General features: G+C 37.6%; 1 protein-coding gene across 5 annotated transcripts in view; it reads left to right on the top strand.

Moving 5' to 3' along the window:
* Nucleotides 1–425: 425 nt before the first annotated feature.
* Nucleotides 426–7914, top strand: part of LOC131682067 (acetylcholinesterase) — a 28866-nt gene continuing 21377 nt past the window's right edge. For 2 of the 5 annotated variants that reach the window (XM_058963246.1, XM_058963251.1), the window contains exon 1: nt 426–671. The gene's annotated coding sequence lies outside the window, so the exon portion shown is untranslated. Of the gene's footprint in view, nt 762–813; nt 973–1063; nt 1083–7914 lie in introns of those variants that run through there. The other 3 variants (XM_058963248.1, XM_058963249.1, XM_058963250.1) reach the window with 3 other exon arrangements.

Genomic DNA, 7914 nt, shown 5'->3' with positions numbered 1-7914 from the left:
TTTCAACTTTCTTCCATTTCCCTGAACGAAAATAGGTTTTAACAATAACATTTGAAGGGTGTACAAAGTTCATTCACGCATCAATGGCAAATAAATAAGACGTTACAAGAAAAAATTACCTTTCTCTTTTCCATTTCACAATGTACCACAAAAAATTTCAATTAATGTGCCAAAAATCGTACAACTAGTCCTAAACCTAAACTTGACCTGTCCCAGCGCTCTGAGTGCATCACATACCGAACAGTTTACCTTCCATCACTCAGGCTACAGTCCGCGATTAAGTTTGTAAGCAACCCACCCGCCACCACCGTTGTGCACTTAGCACGCGAAGTAAGTCCAACCCGTCCAACAAGTAACGAACTGTAAGCAGCGCTTCGCTCGTTGTGGGTGCTGGCTCTGTGCACAAGTCTCAGTCGTGTAGTTCATCGTGCAACCTGCGGACGTGTTTTTTCTCCGGTACGTTGTTAACCACTCAGCCAGTGATCAGTTTGTGGCTTCGTGTATTGTGGTAGTTGTGGGCAGTCAAAGCAGGGCGTTGGCAATACAAAAGCGTCCAGTGACCGACATTCGCGTGAGGTGGAAGCCCAGAAAAGGATAGGGTACCCTTGTTACTCCTCTCACACAAATTCCGCGCATCGTTAGTTGGCGAATCGTTGCGGACGCTTATCAAGGTAACCTACGAAAAGATAACAAAATTTACCGATAAACGTGCGTCGTACTTCAGGTGGAACAACACAAAAATCGATAAACCATATTTACAGGTGAATCATTAATCAGTGCCTCAAATAAATGCTGAATGGTGCCCTTTTACAGGGGAAGTTGTGCAACAACATCATGGGAAATAAATTCAGAAAATAATAGGCTATTGTATGTGAGGCGTAGTTTTCAGATACGCGCGTGGAAAACGTCGATGAAAAGTGAATGGAAAGCCAAGTTGTATTCCGTTATACGCCGTGTTGAACGAGCCAAGCCGTAAGTACGACAGCTCAGTCATTCCGAAAAAAATTAAAACCACGCTAGGCTTGTGGACAATCAAACCAGACCATTCCGAACTGTTCCGGATAAAACCGTAACCGAATAAGGTGAGTTGGGTCTGGCTCGACGATGTTGGCCAAATCCCTTCATATTTGGTGACGTCACATACGCCATTGTTTAGCGTAACCTTTTCGGGTGTTTTAATATAAACCGAAACATGAAACATTAAGCTCAAAGTAAAAAAAGAAACAACGAAAAGGCAAGGCACTAATATAAAAGAAGCCAAAAACCTGTTTTCCACCTTTTTGCGCTTGACTGCCAGCAATTGTATGCGTGTTGAGTACAGACAAGGCTGGGAAGCCCATTGGTATCGTTGTATGGATGTAGTGTTACGTTCATATAGGTTGACTTCTCGAGGTTTGATTGTGGCTTTTATAGAGGATCAAGCGAAAGATGCCTTTACCTACACGAAAACGGTAGTTCAAAATAAGCCTTCAGGTATTTCTAGGGGTCCGAAGCTGAACGAACTTTGCTTTTGTTGTTCTTTCCTCCTTCCATTTGCATCAATGTACTTTTTCATTGCACAATTTATCTGGCCGATCGTGGACTGTAGCTTTTTGGCCTTTCGCTGTGTGCATTTATAAAGGTGAAAGCACCTGCAAGAATGGTACCTTTTTTAAGTTAGAACGAATGTTCTGTCCAACAATGACCAATATATGTATTTACCTGCCAGCTTAATTTCGTTGTCAAATTTAAAGCTTAGTTTCCCAGGCTTCCAGGTACCGAACTCCCTAAGCAGTCCAACAACTTGTACAGTTTTGTTTCAAAGATAAAAGACATCAAATAAATTAAATTAGCTATGGTTCACATTTGGATATTTTTTGGAAGACCTACCGTACACCATTTGGGAAAAGTATATTCGAAGAACACACCATGGACTTCAGAAACAATACATATTTTAAGGCGTGATTAATTTCAACGATGGAATGTCAAGTGATTAATTTTCTTACTAAAATTATCTCGCGGGTTGTATCTAGAACAAATATTACCAGACATATTAGAAAAGAGACAACAATTGATGCTTCATTGTCATACGACATACTTTATGTACAATGTTGATACTTCGTACAAACAACGTGCTTGAAGTCTTTGAAATACTTGCCACAAACGCATATATTAAAATCAGTGAACCTGATATGATAAAGATGAACATCGAACGTTCGAAAATAACATTATTCTTCTTCTTCTTCTTCTTAGCTAGAAAGTATGCACTCTCGATCCCCGGTATTAAAAAAAATCACATCCGGATCAAATAATATGATTCCCCTGCTAAAACACTCGGAGATTCTTGTATATTCTAAAGTTACGGGATTCTTCGATACGTGATATGCCTAAGAGGAACACTTTCCCGTATTCGCAATTATTTTTTTGTATACATTTTTAGAATCTTCTATGAATGAAAAATAAGGGAAAGTTAGTAGTATTTTAAAGATAGACACGATTGGGTGTGTACGATGAAGGATCGGCCGATACGAATTGTGGTAGGAGGCTGGTTTTTCTGGTTTCTGAATAACAATTCCTGTTAGTAATCTGCAGTTACGTGGAAAAAGGTCTTCTTCAATGTTTTTGAATGGTGAAGTTAAGAATCCGCAAATTGTTCGCTTCTAAGTTTTCAAGTGTCTTCGTCGTTAAGACTATCCTCGCAGCAGATAGACATGGACGTTTCTAGCATCGCTCAGCTCGAACGGCCAGTGAGTGAAATTTGCGTAAGGCACTTGAATATTATATTAGTAGATGGATGCTTGAAGCTTCGCCATCTTCCAGGCCAGATGGTGCTATTTTGAAAAAGGCCAGTTTGGTGGACCCATTTCGTTAACTTTTTCAAAATGCACAGGACAACCGTCCCCTTTTTTCTCAGTTGTAATCGTATCTGTCTGTCCCATGATAATTGCATGACAGGAACTTAGAAATCATCATCGAAAAAGCTGAACCAATTATGTAGTTCTTCGGCTACACGTCGCACACCATTTTCTTCGCAGGAAAGAAATTCATATATATTTTCTGTGCAAAATCTACAATCCATCGAATCATATATTTCTCACTTTTGTTAGTTACATTTTCATTGCGCATTTCATTGGCAGTATTACATTGAGAGCGTATCGATGTCTCTCTTACTCGATAAACCGTCGACAAGACGACGCCAATAACCACATGAATATCACTTCTCTCTTTATCCCATCATTGGAAGTATAGAACGAGAAGAAAGTTAACAACTTAATTTCTGTTTAATACCATGTGATTTAAAAAAATCAACAATATTTCGATAATATTTACTGCAAAGTTTCTAATTTGCATAGTAAGATGTTTGTGGTTCGAAAGCCCAAAAAAAATTTCGTATTCGTTTTCTCACCAGCGAATATGTTTTTATGCTTGCTATGGGACCAGCCACTTGCTTAAGCGGTCATACAAGACACAAGAATAGACGAATCCAGGGAGGGGTAGGTGTCTGCTAAATACATTACACGGTACAGGTATACCTCGATAGTACGTACACCTTCGCTTCGTTTAGTGTACGCACATTCGAAACGTACGTACTATCGAAACACAAAAATAAATCTTAAGATAATACTTTTTGTGTTTGATATTAAATAAAACCTTACAAAAATAATATTTATCAATTAATTAATCCCCATATTAGCAATAAACTGTTCTACCACTGGGTACTTAATTGTATAAGAATGGTTTCCTACAACCAGAGTGGTTGAAAATGGCATGTAAAAACATTTCCCCGGAGTCGTACAATTTGTAATAAAAAAACCCAAGAAATAAGACGTCTCTGAATATTGTAGGATCTCGAAGAATTTCTGACAAATTCTTTGAATTTGAATTTTCCTTGGACACGGTGTCATTAACCATTCTTTTCCGAACAGGATTACATTTTTTTATTCCTTATACTTTGGACCAAAAACGGAAATGTTTGCCAAAGCGTTTTGATATTATATATATTATTTATGGCAATATATGAGCTAAAATTTATATGAACCATACTTCCGTGACATTCCTTAATCCTTGAACCACGCCAATTTGCTGAATTTTTTTTAATCACTCGCACAAAATTCATATTAGAGGTATGGAGGAAACACCGCTCATTTAGCTGCGTTCGTCCAGCTCTGTGAGTCATATGAGCACTCATCGAATCCGCTAGACGTGCTCGATCCGAATCTCTCCCACTTCATACAAAACATTGTAACTCCTAGAATGCAAGCAATTTGGCACTCACATTTTATGTACATAATATTTGAAAATCAATTAGCAAAAATCGTTTTATCATTGCTCTAGATAGTTAGTATACCTTAAAAGTTTTTTTATTTCGATTATAGAGGTTTTAACCTTATTTCGATTTTAGAGGTTTTAACCACTTTAAAAAAATCTCTAACCTTATGTGCGGAGTTGGGATTCGAACCCAGGTGAGCTGCGTACAAGGCAATCGATTTAACAAATACGTTATGCCTGCCCAACCTTCAAAGTTACTAAAATCGTGTTTGATCTTCGCAAAATTCTCTAAATTCTATCAGGAAACTTTGAAGTTAGTAATACTTCTTTGATACTTGTGGGACATTCCGTCCACAAAGCATGCAGAAGTTTTTGGTCAAACTTTCCTAATTTTGTAAGTTTTTCTCGAAATACTTCATTAAAGTTAACTGTGAGCTTCAGGAAATTTACTTGAAGTTCGTAGTAATTTCTTCACAGTTTGACTTGCACCCCTTGATGTTTGAAAGATTTTTTAGAAATCCATTAAATATTTTTGAAGCTTCATGAATTTTTCCAGAGATTTTAAAGATTTCGCCCTAGGTTGTAGGATTTTTTGAATTTCGCAGAATTACCCCGAGTGTGGTAAAATATGAGTAAACATCGTGAACACTCCGAGAATTATAGAAATTATTTGAGTGCATAAAAATACTCTGAAGTTTGAAATAATTTCCTAAATTTCCTGAAAGTTCATTGAGATTCTCTGAAATTTGACAAAAAACTGAATGATCAGAATTTCGTACAAATTGTTTGAAATTCTAAGGATATCCTTGTAAGTTAATTTTTTAAGGCTTTCAAGATACTTAAGCTTGAATGACTTTATTCATACTTGATAGATTTTCACGATGCATTTATGGCTTATTTGAACTTTGAAATACTTTGCTGGAGTTCGCACGCAGACCTACTCTGAGTAGCACAGAACCCCTGACATAACCTCTCTATAGTATGCAGAAGTTTCCTGAAACCCGTAAAACTTCTATAAAATTTGTCGCATTTTGTTGAAGTTTACAAACTCAAACGAAAAAAAAGAGGTGTACGTACTATCGAGGCTACGAACTAACGAGGGTACGTACCATCGGGATATGAATTTACATGTTTTTTGATTAGTGGACAAAATAGACCAATAGGTTACATTTAGCCCTGCAACAACTTGACAGCTCCCATATATTGAACTCATAAGCATTTTTTGTGGTGATTTGGTGATGTTATGGCGGCTCAAATGGAGCAAAATTTGAAAAAGGCGCATCCCATTTATTATTTTCCATATTTGCAAAAAATAAACAAGCATTTCTATCATCAAATTTATTTCACTGTTCAAATTAGAAACTCTCCTCATTCCACCATACCTAAACAGGAACATAAATTCTATTTTTGAATTTAAAATATCCAAAATAAAATAAATCGATTTTCGGAAATACACGAAGATGACTTTCAAAATCATGCCACTTCCACTTATATTAAGATTTCCGAAAATCTTCCGGATCGAATCAACATCTCCCAAGGCATGAAATCGTCCGGTAGATGCCGTTCCGTTAAGTTTTTATCAGACTTGGGTCGAGTAATATGCCAGAATAATTCTGAAGGGATCTGTTCCAAAACCATCGCAATATCTTCCGGACAGAATTATTGCAAAAGTAAAAAAACTATGTCAGTAGTCAAACAAAGTCGAACATTTCTGGCAGCATTCTTGCTGAAACCGAGCACTACCGGTTTGCTGGCCAGAATTCTGATAAAAGCACACAAATTCTATTCAAAACCAATTTTGATAAATGTGTCGAAAATCCTACAAATACTGTTTATTTTTCCGATCAAAATACTAGAATTCTTGGCGTTCTTAATGAACTTAAAACAAGGTCGTAGGTTTACTTTCATTGGCCAAAATGTTTTTTATTTATATTTCTTGAGAGAAAAATCTCCAACGATTAACCGATTACAAACTTCACACAACAAGAAAACCAAAACATTTTAAGGAAGGAAGAGAGCCGGTTGCTAAAAACAACGACTTCCAGCAAAATTTATAATAAGATTTATGTAACTTTGCTGACGGTTTCCAGGTAGGGGAAAATTTATTATCCAATAATAGTTTTCTTTATCTACATTTTGGAATACGCTTTTTCTAAATGTTGTTCTAGCCACATTGACGGCGTTCATAACACACGTAACGAAACACGCTTTTCTCTAGAAATTTTTCGTTTCGTTGTGCGTGGTACTCGTACAGAGAAGGCATACTAGCGCCACTATCAAGTCGGTGGTACATATGTGAAACAAGCACTACCTGTCAAGTTGTCCATGGGCTGATCACATTAATTACTTCAGACGGTTCTGGACTTGCTCGTCACTGAGACACGCAAAGTTAAGGAAATTAAGTATTTGTGGCTGTCCTCAGGGTGGCGTTCTGTCACCTTTGCTATTGATCCTGGTTGCCGACGGCTTGTTGAGGAAACTCATCGAGCTTGGATTTCCAACCTACGGGTTTGCTGATGATTACCAAATATTAATTACTGGGCTTTGAATCGGAACAATCTTTGACTTAAGGCAACAATCATTAAGAGCTGCCGAACAGTGGTGCCGACAAGTTAAATTATCAGTTAATCCAAACAAAACTTCAATGAATTTTTAGACAAAAAAGCGAATAACAGCTGGGGTGACTCTTGTATATAGAATCTTATTTCTAGTCTTAAGATAACTGTAAAATTTTTCTCTTTCATAAAAAAAAATATTTCAACATTGTAACCTCCTAGTTTTAAAATATCCAAAATGTAAAAACAAAAGAATTTGGCACCGCCAAGCTAACGCATTTATGCCTATCAAATAAACGAAATGAATAAAAAAACAGCTGGAGTTTGTCCCTTGCAGTTTTTTAATTGTGAGGTACTATGTGCAGATCAAGTCAAATACGTTGGATTCCAAACTGAATTGGTCTACTCACATTCGGTTTAGAATCAAAAAAGCGCGCATGGCCTTTGGGCAGCGCAAATAGACTTTGGTAAAAACCTGGGGTCTCAAACCTAAATACATCTATTGAATTTACACGACAATTGTACGTCCAATACTGTCATACGGATGCCTTGTGTGGTGGCAGAGGGGAGAGGTGGTGACAGTCCAGTCAAAGCTAAACCATCTGCAAAGAATGGCGCTCATGGCGTTGACTGGTGCTTTCACCACGACTCCGACTGCTGCTCTTGAAGCACTTCTAAATATCAAACCATTACACATACACCTCAAACAAGAAGCAATATCATTTGCATACAGACGTCAGGTTACTGGTGTTTGGAACAGTAAACATGTTAATCTTGCTACCAGTCATACACAACTGTAGTCAGCAATATTACACTCACATGCAGTTTTTCGTACCATGTGAAGATTCCCTCTCGAGAGAAATAGTTGTCTGGTTATATGGAAATAACAACAAACGCAAGTGGCCTGTTACAATGACGGATCTCTGGTAGAGGAACGTGCTGTTGCTGCTATCTACTGTCGGGAAATGAGATTGGAACAGTCTCACTCACGTAGTAGATACTGTACTGTATTCCAAACAGAAACCATCGCGATTGTGTGCGGGGTTCAATCGGCGTCTTCAACAGAGCTTGTCCGGCAAAGTTATAAACTTCTGCTCCGATATTCTGGCTG

Source organism: Topomyia yanbarensis, chromosome 2 (genome assembly GCF_030247195.1).
Source record: "Topomyia yanbarensis strain Yona2022 chromosome 2, ASM3024719v1, whole genome shotgun sequence".
Taxonomy (NCBI): domain Eukaryota; kingdom Metazoa; phylum Arthropoda; class Insecta; order Diptera; family Culicidae; genus Topomyia; species Topomyia yanbarensis.
Note: the sequence above shows the minus strand (reverse complement) of the source record. Positions and strands in the feature narration are given on the sequence as shown.